The sequence below is a fragment of the Humulus lupulus genome, chromosome 6 (genome assembly GCF_963169125.1).
Source record: "Humulus lupulus chromosome 6, drHumLupu1.1, whole genome shotgun sequence".
In the NCBI taxonomy this organism is placed as follows: domain Eukaryota; kingdom Viridiplantae; phylum Streptophyta; class Magnoliopsida; order Rosales; family Cannabaceae; genus Humulus; species Humulus lupulus.
Window position 1 is genome coordinate 57,740,732 of NC_084798.1, and position 17,864 is coordinate 57,758,595.

The following is a 17,864-nucleotide window of genomic DNA, read 5'->3' on the forward strand; positions in this document are numbered from 1 at the left end:
GCCCCAAGTAATAATGGCCATTATAGTATATGTGACATATGTTTATGATATGTTTTAGTATATGTTGCGATAGGAATTTTATGTATATGATTTATGTGTTAGATTTTCCTTGATGGGCATTAGGCTCATTCCTTTATGTTTATATGTGCAGGAAAATAGCTATGGTGGCAGTAAGGTTCTTGGCAGCTTGGGGGTTGTGTATTGAGGCAGGATGGAATCGGTGGATTGAGCGTTCGATTTGAGGATGAAGTCGCTTCTTAGTCTTTTAAAAATTATGCTTTATATGTATTTTTCGCACTTTATTTTGTAATCCATTTATTTAAAGTTATGTTATGTTTTATTTTTAAAAAAATGGGATCCCATACCCTACTTTAAATTTTATGTAGTTTAACATTTGTCTTACAAGTTTTAATGAAGTTATGATTATTTCACTAGTGAGTTTTATTAAAGATTAGTGTCTATGTATAGTAGTCATTAATGGTCCAAAGTCTAGAGTAGTTGGTTCATTACAGATTCTCTGGTAGGTGTTTTAGATAACTGTTGCTCAAAAGGACTAGTATATTTGTTTTTTGGTCATTCCAAATCTATGTTATCTTCCCATTTTTCTTGCAGGTTATTTTCCCAATCGCCCTGTCTCCTGACACTGTGTTGGCAGTCCACTTGTAAGAGGTATGACAATAGCTTTCATAATGTTGTATTATTGCAACACAGCCTTGGCATTTAATGATTAGTTTAGTTGTGCATTGCTTACATTGATACCATTTTGGTAAATATGCAGGAAGGATGCTTTCTGTTCAATCTTGTGATATTTGTGATTGTAGAGTTATTTTGACTGGATTTGGGTAGTATTCTGTGCTTTGCTTTTGTTGTGTTATTAGTGTGATTGTTTCTTTTTTAAAGATCACAGGAATGTTTTTGTTCCTCCTGGTTTTTTCTTCACCTTGTTGAGGACATTTGTTTGTTTCCTTTTTTATTGCAGTTCCCATAGTATCTTTTATTTCATAATTTTTCTAGTCCAATAACCAATTTCATGAACCTTAATATTGTTGTCTTATTGGGTGTTCAGTGTATTATTATGCAGGATTCAATATTAATTTGTTAGTGGATGTTCCTTGCCAATTTTATTTTCATGTTATCTTATCTTATCTTCATTTGCAACTGAAAAGCTAGTTCGAAGATCTATATGATCAATTCTGAATTGAATTCTTTTAGTTTTGGTAAGAGCTGACTGGGTTTTTGTAGTTGATTATTATAATTCAAAATTATTTTTCATCGACTATTGTTTTGGATGGCCACTAGTCCAGGTTCTTGAATTGCTTTTTTCTCTATAAAATGGCAGCATAAATTCCTCTTTAACCCAAATCAATATCATTAATGCTCAATGCCTTAGGTATACAAATGTGTATATATATATAAGAGAAATTTTAATTCTTGAATTGCTTTTTTCTCTATAAAATGGCAGCATAAATTCCTCTTTAACCCAAATCAATATCATTAATGCTCAATGCCTTAGGTATACAAATGTGTATATATATATAAGAGAAATTTTAATTGAATTAAAATATATCAATCAGAATTTTGTTGCTATAGATGAGAATGCTTGATTAATTTTTTTTTTTTTTTTTTTGTTGCTATAGATGAGAATGCTTGATTTTTTTTTTTTACTTTTGGTAATTGGAATGATGTGGTACATTTTAAGATAATAATGAAGTATGATTTCACAAAGCACATTGCTATTTCAAAGTTGAACTATTTATAGATTTCTGAATACCAAGTTTGCAATCATCATCTTTTTATTTAGGCATGTACAAGTTTTAGGCAATTTGTCATTATGTGTTAAGAATTTTGACTCTCTTTCTTACTCCATTATTCTAGCTTCTGAAATGACCGATTTTTTCTATCTAGTTAAGTTTTTTATTAATTATATAAATGTTATCTTTTTGAAATGGTTTATGATTGAATTGGATTTTTCTATATTCATTTCTATGAATACCCTACTAATTTGTACAATATTATGATAATTACTATCTCATTTTTATTGTTACTATGTCCCATAAGCTAATCTCAATAATTTTATTACTGTTGTGGTTGGATTAGTATTGAAAGTAAATTTTGTTTAACTTCTCTATCCTTTCCCCCCTATTTCTCTCTCACACATATTTCTTATTATTGATATTCTTAAAATTGTTGAGGGCTTTGTGGTAGTTTGAATTATCAAAACAAATTTTACTTATGTTCATAGAGTTTATATCTATACTAATTGTAATATGGAATTCTTGCTATTTGAAAGAACATGAAATCATATACTTGGGTTTTGAAGGAATTGGAACCTAGAATGTTCTTTTTGATGAAAATGAACACTGCGTTCAAATAGTCATTGTAGCTGTTTGAAAAGTGCACTAATATATCGAGTCCATGTCCCTAAGATGATGCCATTTGCAAGTTTCTTCTCTTTTCCAACTTGCTGCCCCTGTTTTGCATTATGAGTGAAATCTAAAGAAAAAAAATAAAGGGTTTATTTAAGCAAAAGATGGCAGAGATATTTGAAGAAAAAAAAATAAGGGGTTTTATTTAAGTAAAAGATGTTATCCTTATGAATTTATATATGTATATATATTGTCTTTAAATCTTTTCTTTCTTGTTGAATTATTGACTTGGCACAGCTAGTGTTTAAGTTTATAGCATCAATTAAGTCATTAAAGTATACTCAAAGTTTTGTTGCATACCATCTGTTTGAGGAAAAGTCTGAGTTAAAATCAATATTCTTTTGTATATCTTTATAGGATTATAGGATCCTTTTAGTTGGGGTTATAAAGCAGATATCTTTATAATGAGTTTATATAGAAGCTGTTGTATTATTATCCCTTAATTTGGCTGAATTTCCTTCTTCAGAGGTTGCAACAAGAATTACTGGACAAGCCTGGTACTCTTCCATTTGATGAGGTATGTTTTTCTTACTAGAAGTGCTACTTTTCAATTGTGTGTACTATAGTCATTTTTTGACCAACTGGTGATTAAACCACAAACTTATTTGATGAACAGGTAGGCAAAGTAAATTTATGTGATTATAGTCTATATCATTATAATTGATATTGTAATTTGTTTCTGCTGCTATATTTTCTTTTGTAAAACACTTGTGAGCAAGAATTTGTTGACATTTGAGTGAAGGAGCTTCTTCCAAACTCTCACAACCTTTAAGAAATAGACTCTTCAAATTAGCTTGAGATAAATCTGGCATATGAATCAAATTCTTTGAAAATCTGAGATTGACAACTTTTAAGCTCTCAAGACACTATAACAAAAAGAAATGGCAAAAATAAATAAATAAATATATTCCTAGCTCACATATGTATATAAAGTAAAATTATGCCTTTAATTTAATAAAATTAAATGCTCCTATAATTTAATATGCACGTGGATATATTGCTAGATTTCCTTATTGCTTGATAATATTTTATTTGTGAAGTTTCATAGCCATTCTTGTCTATCATTTTACACCCTTATGGCAGCCACAAAAACAAGAGATAAAAAGCGAAAACCCACCACTCAATCAACCCCACCACCAACCAAAAAGAAAACCATAGCTAATAAATCAACCCCAAAAGCCACCAAACACTACACCATAGCCATTATGCAAGTTTGGTTTGTTTCACCACACCAAACACCATTTTTCACAACACATGGTTATAAGATTTCCATAAAGATGTGCTATTTCTCACAATATCATGAGTTAGAATGATTTATACTTTTTTTATGTGTTTTATTTTTGTATTGGGGTTTTTACTTTATTCTTGCTAGCTGAAATGTATATAGGGAATTCACTTTGGATTGACGGTTGGAACATGTATTTTGCCTTTTTTTTTTCTTTTTCTTCTATTTTCAATTAAAGATATCACTATGTTGAGGGCAACTTAATTTGCTTATTGGTATAGCACTTTACAACATCTTTTTCTTAGTTGTAAATCTGATTTTTTAAACATACTGCTGCTTGAAGTATATTTTAAGGAATATTTTATTCATTATTGCAGTAGTTTCTCTCGCTCTTTTTCTTGTTGCACTTGTTCATAGTTGTTATGAATGAATGGTTTAAAATATTTATTATACTTACAACTGCATGACAAGACACTGCAGTAGTCTATTACTCTAATATTAGAAAGTAATTAGTTGGTGTAAAGCTTTTACTGTGTAGAGTCCAAGAACTTTACTTAACTAATTGTTTAGTAGTATTATAATATGTATAGTATTATCTTTGTTACTTTGGATTTTTGGTTCAGACCGGGAATTATTTGGACACTCATAGTAGTACTTATAGATTTTCTAAGTTTAACCTGTAGTTTAAGCATATTAAGTATAACCTAAGGTTTGATTATATGACTGATAATTAAGGATTATATTTATTATACTATAAGGTTTAGATATCAACCAATAGGATTTTAAGCACATGTTATGAATGGGTAATTAAGGATTAAGTATTTTTTAGGATTAAATTAAATAAGGGTAAAGTTTGAATGTTATAAGGTCAGTCAGCAGCTTTGAATACGTTGAGGGCTTAGTCAAGGCTGTTTACTCCATTCAAACTTAGCTAAAAATGTGTAATTTCGTGTTTAAATATTCAGCGTGTGCCGATATATCGCAGCTATAGGGGGCGATATATCGCAGCACGTAGATACGGAAAACACGAGACGATGCACGGTCGCCTCGGGCATACTGGCCCAGGCGATATATCGCCTACAGGGGGCGATATATCGCCTCCTCCAGCATAAATTCAAAGATTTTTGAATTCTTTTCCTTTCAGCCATTCAAACTTCTTCAAAAGTCCAGCATCTTTTGAACGAGTCTTCAGCCTCTGCTGAACGATTATTCAAATGATTTACACCTAAAAAGCCATTATTTTTATTCAAGTAAAATCAAGATACTTTCATTCCCAAACTCTATAAATAGGACCTAGTACCCATCCATTATTCACCTTTTGCTCTAAGTTCAGAAGCTGCTAGTGTTAAGTGAGTGTGAGAGTGTAAACACCTAGTTTGGGAGAATCATAAGCTTAAACATCATAAGCTTATCAAACACTTTGGGAAGTGAGGTTCTATAGTATTTCAGTTGTGGTGTAATTTGATCTTACAAGTCTTTGAGGTAAACCAAAACTCTAGTTCATTTGTTTTAAGTTATTTTCCCTTCTCTTAATCTTCTACTCAGTCTCCTAACCCCATTTTATTTTGGTTAGGAAATCTAAGCTCTTGAGCACATAAGTTTTGGTAAGTGTAACTTTCAATGGTTTAGTTTTTCCATCCCTTTCATTTCATCTCTTTTCTTCTTTAGACTCACTCTTTTTAATGGTTATTAGGAGTGTTCCAAAAAGTCCCAACTCAGTCCACATATCCCGGTAACTTTGGTAAGGAAAATAGGCTAGAATCAATATGTTATATGCTTATGTTATCTTATGTTTTATGTTATTAAATGTGTTATGAATATGTATGTTTGTAGGCTTGGGCTTATGCCCTATTTGACTAACAAGACCCCAAAAAGATTATGGGCATATGCCTACTTAGCTAGTAGGACCCCACTAATCTCATGGGCATAAGCTTGTTTAGTCTATGGGACCCCAAGTAATAATGGCCATTATAATAAGTGTATGTATTAAGTGTTATGATATGTCTTTACGTTTGTCATGAAATTTATGTATATGACTATGTGTTAGATTTTCCTTGCTGGGCATTAGGCTCATTCCTTTTTGTTTTATATGCAGGAAAATAGCTTTAGAGGCGGTAAGATTCGTGGACGCTTAAAGGATGTGTATCGATGGTGAATGGAGTCAAGGGGCCGAGCGTTATTCGATTCGAGGATGTAGTCTTGTTTTACTTTTTATGGTTTTACATGTATTTTCCGCATTTTCTATGTAACTCTTTTCACTTTAAGTTACTTTTGTATTAAAGACAATGGGTACCCATATCCTACTTATTTTTATGAAAGTAACATTTGTTTCTACAAGTTTATAATAAATTATGGTATTTTCGCAAATGTATGTTTTAGTAAGAATTTGTATGTATAGTTTGATAATGGTCCAAGAGTCTAGATTAGTGGGTCATTACAGTTGGTATCAGAGCAAACGGTTCCTTCGCATGAAGTTCTCCTTGATACACACGCTCAAAGCTCCGAATCTGACCGCCAAGTAAGTATTTAAGTTACAAGTTACTTTGCCTATGTGTATAGCTAACAACTTAGTGTTTATGTTTTAGTTAAGAATGAACGGAGCTTTAACCTACCAAGATATCTGAGCCATTAAGGCCTTAAAAAGAATAAGAGAGCCAAGAAACACCGTAGGAGCCCTAGAAAGGATCACTCGAAGGTTGCTTTTGTTTCACCAAGAGATAGGTGGCCTTCAAGAGGCTAAACAAATAATGCTAAGATCAACGGAACAATATGTACTAGTGATTAGGCTATTTAAATATTTCCATCCTGTAATAGCAGCTTTAGAAGAAATATGGGAAGAGATGCATGAGGAGGATGAATTACCATTAGCGATGAGATACTATTTTCTCTTAGTTAGGTTTACCGCAAAATTTGAGTTTCAGTTCACAAATGAGCAAAAACATAGGATTCTCACCAACCTTCCTATAGGACGTTTCGATGCTCATGAAAATGATGATTATGAACAAATAGATGATGATATGCTAGATGACGGATCGGATGTAGAAGATCCCGATTTTTAGATTAGTAGTTTTATTTGTTTTATTTACTTTTGATTGTAATAAGTAAAATTGTTTTTCCAAATGAATAACATGCTATTTGAATATCATGTGTGAGTTTGATTTTATTTTTGCAATCATAATAAATACTAAATAAAATGAATAATGACTGAGTTCGGTGAGCGTGGATACAAATCAATGAACCTGGTTTCCTTATTGAGAGTTAGGGGGCCATAGTAGTGGGAACGATTTTACTGATCCCAGCCCTCCCTCAATATGGTTAACTATGGAACAAAGATAAGTTTCGAGCCTGAGAATTAAGTCATATAGGATGATTAGAAACACACTTAGAAAATAAAGATGACTTGTTTTTTTAAGTATAGAAACCCACTCTGAATATAAATAAAGACTTATATAACTTTTCATAAAAAGTCATAATGAATAGGTCCGAGTTATGTTTGTTTAGAATAAGTTTTTGCCTTAGAGCCTATTAGGTCAAGTTCTAACATGTTTCTTTCAACTGTTAGAACTCTGCTACGATGTCTCTCCGAAGATCTGCACGCACCAACGGAAACGCCTCCAACGATGTTCCAGCGACCAATGCGGTCCCTACAGTTCGCCGAAGGGGAGTGCGTGCTACTACTCGCCGCAACACGCCGGCACAGCCAGCTGACAACACTCCAGAGATTGCCAGACTGCGACAGCAAGTCGAGGAACTTCTACAGCAACAACGCCAACAGGCTCAATCTCAGCCTCAGCCTCCGCCGCAGCCGCAGCCTCAGCCAATGGCCCCAGCACCCCAACAAGTTGGTCCGTATGGGGGATGGCCGATGACGAATTATGCTCCATATCCAGTACAGCACGTGGAGCCAGTGTATGAAAGGTTCCGTAAGCAGCACACTCCAAACTTCGAAGGGACTACAGACCCCTTTGAGGCAGAAGAGTGGTTAAGGAATGTGGAGCCGATTCTGGCCCACATGAACCTCAGTAATGCGGACCGTATATCCTGCGTTTCATCTTTACTCAAGAAAGATGCCAGGATATGGTGGGACTTGGTCCAGCAATCCCACGATGCTGCCACCATGACGTGGACCTCATTTGTGGAGCTCTTCCACAAGAAGTACTACAATTCAGCGGTACTTGCTACGAGAGTCGAGGAATTCACCAACCTGAAGCAAGGGAATTTAACAGTGGCAGAATATGCTCGTCAGTTCGACCACTTAGCCAAGTTCGCAGCAGAGTTAGTTCCAACCGATTATCTGAGGGTGAACAAATTCGTGAGAGGACTCCAACCAAAGATCGAGATGGGGGTGAAGCTAGCAAACCCGGGAAACACTTCATATGCCGACGTTCTTGAGATGGCAATCGAAGTAGAAAGGTTACAGGCCAACGTAACCAAAGAAGAAGCCAGTAAGCCTGAACCCAGACAGCAGAGCCAACCTCAGGCCAATCGGAACAACAATCAGTCTAGCAATAGCGGCAACAATCAGTCCAACAACAACGGTAACGGACAGAAGAGAAGGCATCCTGACAACAAGCAAGCCGATAGTAATAAAAGGGCACGACCAAATAATGGGGGAAATAGGTCGGGCTACGTGGAATACCCGCCATGTGCCAAATGTCAGAAGAAGCACACCGAAGAATGCCGCGCCAACACCAAGGAGTGTTTCAATTGTGGCCAAGAGGGGCATCGCAAGAAAGAGTGTCCTCAGCAAAAGCCAGAAGCAAAGAAGGATGAAAAGATGGTTCCTGCTCGGGTTTTTGCTTTAACCCAAGGAGAGGCGGATGCTAGCAACAAGGTGGTCACAGGTCAGGTTTCCATCCTCAATAATTAAATGTATTATTTGATTCGGGAGCCACTCATTCGTATATTTCCTTAGGAATGATAGATAAACTAGACGAACCTAGTGAAAGATTTAGAACTAGGTTTGTAACCGAGTTGCCTTCGGGCAAAGTAGTTCTATCATCACGAATAGTACTAGGCGTACCGATCAAGATTGAGGACGAGGAACTAGAAGGAGACCTGATAGAGCTGGTGATCAAAGACTTCGACATCATACTAGGCATGGATTGGCTAGCACGGCATGGCGCAACGATCGACTGCAGACGCAAGAAGGTGATGTTCGAGACTCCTGACGGCCAGAAACTGTGCTTCATGGGATAAGCTTCAGGATTGCGCACCCCATTAGTGTCATCTCTCAAAGCTCAGAGAATGATGGAGAAAGGATGCCAAGCATTCTTAGCCAGCATCACGAATGTGGAGAATGAGACGCCGCTTAAGGTTGGAGATGTTCGGGTTATTCAAGACTTTCCAGAAATTTTCCCCGATGACTTGCCAGGATTGCCGCCAACTCAAGAAATAGACTTCACGATAGAATTAGTACCAGGCACCGAGCCTATCTCTAAGGCACCATATCGGATGGCACCTACGGAACTCAAGGAGTTAAAGACGCAGCTACAAGAACTCCTAGACTTGGGTTTCATTAGGCCAAGCCATTCACCATGGGGAGCTCCGGTACTATTCGTGAAGAAGAAGGACGGAAGTATTTGAATGTACATAGACTACCGTGAGCTGAACAAAGTAACGATTAAGAACAAGTACCCGCTGCCTCGGATTGACGATTTGTTCGATCAACTCCGAGGCGCGACTGTATTTTCTAAGATCGATTTACGGTCCGGGTATCATCAGCTCAAGGTAAAGGGAGAAGATATTCCTAAGACAACCTTTAGGACTCGTTATGGACATTACGAGTTCTTGGTTATGTATTTTGGTCTTACTAACGCACCAGCCGCGTTTATGGACTTAATGAATAGGGTCTTCAAAGACTACTTGGATAAATTCGTCGTTGTGTTTATCGACGACATTTTAATTTACTCCAAGGATGAAGTAGAGCACAAGGAACACTTGAGGTTGATTTTGACGCGATTGAAGGAGCATCAACTCTACGCCAAGTTCAAGAAATGCGGATTTTGGCTTTCGCAAGTGGCGTTCCTCGGGCACATCATATCAAAAGACGGAGTTGCAGTAGATCCATCGAAGGTAGAGGCCGTGAAGGATTGGCCTAGGCCAAAGAACGCGTCAGAAATAAGAGGCTTCTTAGGGCTAGCAGGTTATTATAGAAAGTTTGTAGAGGGCTTTTCTAAGATAGCCACTCCACTTACCAACCTGATCCGGAAGCAACAAAAGTTTAACTGGAATAATAAGTGTGAGGAAAGCTTCCAGTTACTTAAGGATAAGCTTTGCTCAACACCAGTACTTAGTGTCCCAACACCCAACGATAAGTTTGTTGTCTACTGCGATGCATCAAAGCTAGGATTGGGATGCGTGCTGATGCAAAACGATAAGGAGATACCCTATGCTTCACGTCAGTTAAAGGAGTATGAGCAACGCTATCCAACTGACGATATGGAGTTGGCAGCGGTGGTCTTTGCGTTAAAAATCTGGCGCCATTATCTTTACGGAGAATGGTGCGAGATTTATACGAACCACAAGAGTCTAAAATACTTCTTTACACAGAAAGAGCTTAACATGAGGCAGCGCCGGTGGCTGGAGTTAGTCAAGGATTACGACTGTGAAATCCTATACCACTCAGGGAAGGCGAACGTAGTTGCCGATGCACTTAGTAGGAAAAGCTATGGGAATTTAGCAGCCTTATCCGGAATTGAAAGGCCGCTACAGCAGGAGCTTATCAGTGTCGGAATTGAAATGATTGTAGGCAAGCTGGCTAACTTGTCTATCCAATCGAATCTGCTAGAAGACATACGGATTGGTCAGAGACATGATGAATCGCTAGCACCACACATGGATGCAGTCAGAGAAGGCAAGACTACAGATTTCTCAATATCCAGTCAGGGTTTATTGAGATATAATGATCGGGTATGCGTGCCAGACGATCAAAGTATTAAGAAGACGATCCTAGAAGAAGCGCACAACACCCCATACTCAGTTCATCCAGGGTCTACCAAGATGACTCATGACATCAAGGCAGTCTATTGGTGGCCAGGGATGAAGAAGGAGATAGCAGAGTATGTATCTAAGTTTCTTGTATGCCAGCAAGTGAAGGCGGAGCATCAGCGGCCTGCAGGATTATTGCAACCGCTTAGCATACCAGAATGGAAGTGGGACGATATAGCCATGGACTTCGTGACGGGTCTGCCAAAGATGAATAAGCAGCATGATTCCGCTTGGATAGTCATAGATAGACTAACCAAGTCGGCTCATTTTCTGCCTGTTAAGACTTCATATACGGCAGACCAATATACAGACATCTACATCCAAGAGATTGTACGATTGCATGGAATCCCCAAGACGATAGTGTCAGATAGAGGATCGGTATTTACATCAAGATTTTGGAGAAGCTTACAGCAAGCCATGGGTACTAAGTTAAGTCTTAGTACAGCTTTCAATCCTCAGACAGATGGGCAGTCCGAGCGTACGATTCAGATCTTAGAGGACATGCTACGCGCGTGTATACTTGATTTCGGAGGATCGTGGAACAAGTACTTACCGCTGATCGAATTCTCATACAACAACAGCTACCAGTCGACGATCGGGATGGCACCTTATGAGTTGCTATATGGAAGAAGGTGTCGATCACCGTTGCAATGGGACGAGGTAGGAGAAAGGCAGCTTCTAGGGCCCGAAGCTGTTAGAAAAGCCCAAGAAGCAGTAGCGCTTATTAGACAGCGTATGCTTCCTGCTCAAAGCTGTCAGAAAAGCTATGCGGATGCCAAGCGACGCGATGTGGAGTTCCAAGTCGAAGATCAAGTCTTCCTGAAGATATCTCCTATGAAAGGTGTCAAGCGGTTCGGGAAGAAAGGCAAGCTTAGTCCCCGATTTATAGGTCCTTTTGAGATATTGGACAAAGTGGGACCAGTAGCTTATAAACTAGCCCTACCACCAGCACTAGCCGATAGTCACAACGTCTTCCACATCTCGATGTTACGCAAGTATGTGTCAGACCCATCTCACGTCCTCAAGTACGATACCATAGCGCTCCAGCAAGACTTAAGTTATGAGGAACGACTAATTAGCATCCTAGATAGAGGGATGAAGCAGTTACGGTCCAAGAGCTTTCCTATAGTCAAAGTCTTATGGAGTAATAGTTCTGAACGTGAGGCAACGTGGGAGTTAGAGGAGGACATGCAAAGCCGGTATCCGGAGTTATTTGGTAAGTAAATTTCGAGGACGAAATTCTTTTTAGTAGGGGAGAATTGTAGAGTCCAAGAACTTTACTTAACTAATTGTTTAGTAGTATTATAGTATGTATAGTATTATCTTTGTTACTTTGGATTTTTGGTTCAGACCGGGAATTATTTGGACACTCATAGTAGTACTTATAGATTTTCTAAGTTTAACCTATAGTTTAAGCATATTAAGTATAACCTAAGGTTTGATTATATGACTGATAATTAAGGATTATATTTATTATACTATAAGGTTTAGATATCAACCAATAGGATTTTAAGCACATGTTATGAATATGTATGTTTGTAGGCTTGGGCTTATGCCCTATTTGACTAACAAGACCCCAAAAAGATTATGGGCATATGCCTACTTAGCTAGTAGGACCCCACTAATCTCATGGGCATAAGCTTGTTTAGTCTATGGGACCCCAAGTAATAATGGCCATTATAATAAGTGTATGTATTAAGTGTTATGATATGTCTTTACGTTTGTCATGAAATTTATGTATATGACTATGTGTTAGATTTTCCTTGCTGGGCATTAGGCTCATTCCTTTTTGTTTTATGTGCAGGAAAATAGCTTTAGAGGCGGTAAGATTCGTGGACGCTTAGAGGATGTGTATCGATGGTGAATGGAGTCAAGGGGCCGAGCGTTATTCGATTCGAGGATGTAGTCTTGTTTTACTTTTTATGGTTTTACATGTATTTTCCGCATTTTCTATGTAACTCTTTTCACTTTAAGTTATTTTTGTTTTAAAGACAATGGGTACCCATATCCTATTTATTTTTATGAAAGTAACATTTGTTTCTACAAGTTTATAATAAATTATGGTATTTTCGCAAATGTATGTTTTAGTAAGAATTTGTATGTATAGTTTGATAATGGTCCAAGAGTCTAGATTAGTGGGTCATTACATACTGCATCCTAGAATTTTAAACAACTAGATGATTTATCTACTAAATTTTGTTCTTGTAGGGAAGGTTCTTGAGCTTTATTTTGAGATGTAGTCCATATGTATAATTACTAAGGGAAAATTGAATGTTTTGTCAATCAAGTGTTATACTTTTAAAGGGTCGATATTTGCATTAAGCTATCATCTATGTTGTACATGAATTTATTAGTTAAATAGAAATTCTTTTGTTAGCTTGTCAGAAATTCAGAATGCACGTGGCATAATAGATGTTCTTACATAAATACTTAGCGCAATTGATCCAGAGAATAAAAAGGTACTTATCTGACCAAAAAAAATTTTGCAAATTAAAACATATATTATTAGTTTAGCTTTGTTAAATTTCCTTTTTAAACAGATCTTTTTTTTCCTTTCAGAATGTTGTTGTTGCCTAAAGTTCTGTTTAATTTAATCTAACTAATTAAGAGAAGTGTCTGTTATAGTTATGAGTAATTTATAATTCTTTAGATTGTAATTCAATGTCTGCAATTTGTCAAACAAATTTTCGTGCAAACTGGAAATATATTTAATAATTTAATATTACTTTTTGCAATCTTTTGTTTCTTATTGCCCAATGGCTTCCCTTTTAAATATTTCCATAACAACCACCCTACCCAAATCCATCAAATAACCCCCATCCCATCCCTTTCCTTTCCTTTCCTTTCTTCCACTTCTTCCTCCTGCCTAGCACACTCTAAATAAGTGTATTTCTGGGTTTATGTTGACTCTCCTAAAATATAAGTTTTGAATTATACAAAGAAGTTGTTATTAAGATCATATTCTTTATTTTGTACCATCTGATTAATTAGATCTTGCTTGTTACAGTGTTTAGATGAGGTTCAGTCATATATCCTCGTTGAAAGATCTTTGGAGAAGTATAATGTTGTTCTTGACTCTATAGTTCAAGACTTTCCTCACGTGGTTAGTTGCTTATTGTTGTTGTTGTTCTTCTTCTTCTTCTTCTTATTATTATTATTATTATTATTATTATTATTATTATTATTATTATTATTATTATTATTATTATTATTATTATTATTATCTTTTTCCTTCCATGTTATCAAATTCATTTTCAAATTCTATCTAGAGGAATGGGGTTTCAACACTTATCTTCAAAGGAAGCTTTTCTCTGTGAATGTTAGATTTTTCCTCCATGCTCTTAAAATTGCATTACTTTTCTGTCTATTTTGTTTTAGGTATTGCTTCAATACTACATTGAACGACAGTGCCTGATGAAATGTACGAGGAGGATTCTCATGCATGCTTGTGAGTTTATAATGAATGATGAGTGTTTTACTTATTTAGTTCTCAGTTGTTATCCTTAGAGACTTATTTTCCTTTATTGGGCATCCTCAACTAGTGCTAGATATCTACAGCTGAACTTTAAATCCTACTTTCTAAAACTCATTATTTTTCTTTTTATACTGCTACTATTGATGCAGTATCTCTAGGAAATGGCTCTCAGAGAGATGTCGATATATGGAAGGAGGCACTAAACCTCATTTCTAATGGTTTAGAAGGAAAATTATTGTCTGTTCTCCAAGAGCTTCTATCTTCTAGTCACCCTGACCAAATGGTATATTTACTAATTACTATGAAAAGATGTATTTCCTACATTCCTTATATTGTTTTGCAATATGATGATTAAAATGATACATAATGAAGCCTTGTAACATAAGATTTAGGTGTTGCTTTTTCAAACTTATATCTGTGTTTTGTGGATGCACTTTATTCTTGACTGTTGAAGAACTTTTCTTTGTAGCATTAGTGTTGGTTTTTTTGAAAATGTTACTATGTTATTTATGTTCTCAAATGTCCTTGGTAAACTTAGGCCAGTGAAACTTTAGTAAAGTTCTGTCATAATTTATTAGATGTACTTTAGTTATTGATATATTCCTTCAAATTAAAAACAGAACATAATAGCATTTTTGTGTCGATTATTCTAATGCACATGTTTGTGTGAAAAGCAACGTTTTGAAGATACTCTACAAATGATGACGTATAAAAGCCTATTAATTGTTCTAGTAGTGCAATATAACTATGTTGATATGTTTGAAACTGTAGTTCTTGAATTTGAATTAAAAGGGGAACAAAAAGAAGTTCACATGTCTAATTTTGAAAGAGAAGTGTACAGTTTTTTTTTTTTTAAAAAAAACTGAGACAATTATGTAGTTATAAGTTCTACCATTATGTTTTGGAATTAAAAGAGGGGAAGGAATGCATAGTTGTTGGAACCTTGTACAAGCACATGAAACTAACCTTCAATTCTTGAGGAGTACTCTAAGGAGGTATAGTTGTTGCTTGTATTGGTGCATATATTTTGATACATGATCATTGGATTTGAATAAGAATGGAATATTTGGAAAGTAAAAGTCTGCAAACTTTCTGTGTAGTTATAAGTTCTACCATTATGTAGTTATGTGTAATAAGGATTTAAGTTTGATTTCTCTAGTTTGGTAAGTTTTACCATTAGTTATGCGTAATATGGTTCAAATGGGAAGGTTTAAGTGTTGTATATCTTTTGCTCTTTTCAATCAACTTACTATCAAATTATGCTCTGTTTTATAGAGTGATGGTAGAAAGACTATCTTAGGATTGATATTTAGTTAAATATAATACTAATATGTTTCAGTCACTACACATTGTATGTATGTATGTACGTGTGTATATGGTTTATCTCAGTTTTCTTTTGATTGATTTTTAGTCATTTTATTCAACTCTCATTTTTCTCATATTTTGTGGAAAAGTTTGTAGTTATTATGTATTAAGAATATTAGTATTAGTAATGTTATTATTGTTGTTATTACTTATTTCTATGCCAGAAAAAAAAAAGAGTTTATAAAAGAAAATAATATACTTGCTAACTAGTAGTTTTTATTTAGTGGTTTATAGTAATACCTAGAATCTCATACTTGACCTTAACAGGTATTTGTGTTTGTCATTTGACTAACTTTGATGATCTTGAGTACTTATTATATAGATATTTATTTTCTTTTGACAATTATGTACTTGACCTTTCATTTGGGCTTGCTTGATGTATTGTATTTGAGTACCTTAAATTTGTGCTTATTTGTGGCAGTCATACTCGGTCCTTATGTGTATTTGTTTTTCCTCTTCTTTTTTTATATAATTCTTTTGGCTGCTCCTTCTCATGATTAATTCAGTATTGATTATATTTTTTTAGCTCATTAAAAGTGTTGAATCACAAATATTCAACACTTGCATATATTTGGATAAAGTTTAGTTCATTCATTCTCTATTCTCTCTGATGAATGTGGTGCTATTTGGAGAGACCAGTGATAAGGAACACAGCATAATGAAAATTTCATCTGTTTGCCATAATGGAGTTGTATTGTATTGTATGTATTTGGTTTCGATTCATGTTAGGGTGATTGGTGCAGGATAATTGGCCTTCTGTGATGTTTGCAATGGCAGGAGGGGTGGTACTTAGCCTTGGAAATCTCTCAACTCAGTATGCTTGGGCTTCTGTTGGCTTATCAGTCACAAAAGTGATCACTGCAAGCATAACAGTTGTTAATGGTCCTCTCTTTCATTCTCTCTCTCTCTCTCTCTAACCATTTCTAAATGTTGATGTTAGTCTGTGTTGCTCTTATAGATACTGAATTTTTTGCTTCTGTTGCGATCTTTAATGGTGACAGGAACAACCTTGAATTACTTTTTAGACAATAGAATTAATAGAGTCGAGATCCTTTTCCCTAGCGTTGGCTGTTTCTTGGTTGCAGTTTGCCTTGCTTCTACTGTCCACTCATCTAATGCAGCTGATAATAAAGAAAAGCTTTAAGGTTATTCATCTAAAGAGGGGTATGTTTCGTTCATTAAATTAAGGCTATCAAAGAATTATCTTGTATTTATTCATTTTTAAAAATAAAATCATCGAGCTTGTTGAGTGATGCAATTTTTACTTAATTGTTTTGTTTGATGGTGCACTTAAGGATAATGAGAATGAGCAGAAAACTAGCTATACCACTATAGATGGCACTGTAAAAGACAATAATTTTTAGTATGGAAAATCAATTAAAATTCTCACATTTAGATGAAAAGTGATATCAGCGTAATTGACTGCGAATATGTATCAGTGTTTTGTAATTACTTGTTAGTGCCCAAATAACTTAAGGTTTAGAGTTTAGTACCTATTTGAGCTCCATATTCTATTACACCTCTCCTTTAAATGAGATATGAGATTCGATGGATCTACCCTAGAAATAATAGTATCATTCTAAATGCTTTTGTAACTCAAATCTCCCAAACTTTTAACATGCTTTCTCAGTAATTAACCACCTGAACCAGAGATGTCTTTAGGGTGAAATTGAGGCCCCTTTAACCTGAAAATGTTAATGTTTGTTTACTGTAATATGTATCTATTCACTGTGTGATAACAGTATTTTGAATTTTGAAGTATGTTCACCTGGTATTGCTTGCTTAGGTCTTATATTGTATACAGTTTTATTATTTGATTCATATTATTTAATTTTTTTAAGCATATACCTTACCTTTTATCTGCTATTGCAGGAGAAAAATGTCTCTTTCTCCATCAATTGGAGGAGAAAAGGATACTTAATTTTGAAGCATTTGTGTTGGGCAGCTGTAGAATATTTTGTGCTGAAAGTAGTAACTTTTCAATATGTTGAATATTTAAGACTACTTGAATACTTAAAGAACATTTTGTTGTTGATGACAGTGTTGAATGTTTTAAACTAATTTGTGGATTGTTAATACAATGTTGAATGTTTTTACTTTTTATTATTTGAAAATCAAGTTCATTTGATGATGCTAGTATATATTAGAAAGCTAATTTTAATTATATATAAAAAAATTAAAATATAATAGAATAAATTAGTGTTATATAAATGAATATATAATGAGAATTTATACTTATCTAAATATTAAAATAATACGAAAATTGTATTATAATATCTATTACAATAACACTTTTTATGTAAAGAATTTTGTTATGCGAACTTCATTATATAACACAAAAAATGTGTTATACTAAAGTGTAGTATAACACAAATTTATAAGT

At 35.0% G+C, this 17,864-nt stretch overlaps 1 long non-coding RNA gene across 1 annotated transcript; it reads left to right on the top strand.

Annotated features, from left to right (window-relative positions):
- The first annotated feature begins 566 nt into the window (after positions 1-566).
- On the top strand, positions 567-16,354 carry LOC133784037 (uncharacterized). Its single transcript, XR_009871091.1, has 3 exons — positions 567-669; positions 2,893-2,943; positions 16,225-16,354. It is a non-coding gene; the product is annotated as an uncharacterized LOC133784037 (long non-coding RNA).
- Positions 16,355-17,864: the final 1,510 nt, after the last annotated feature.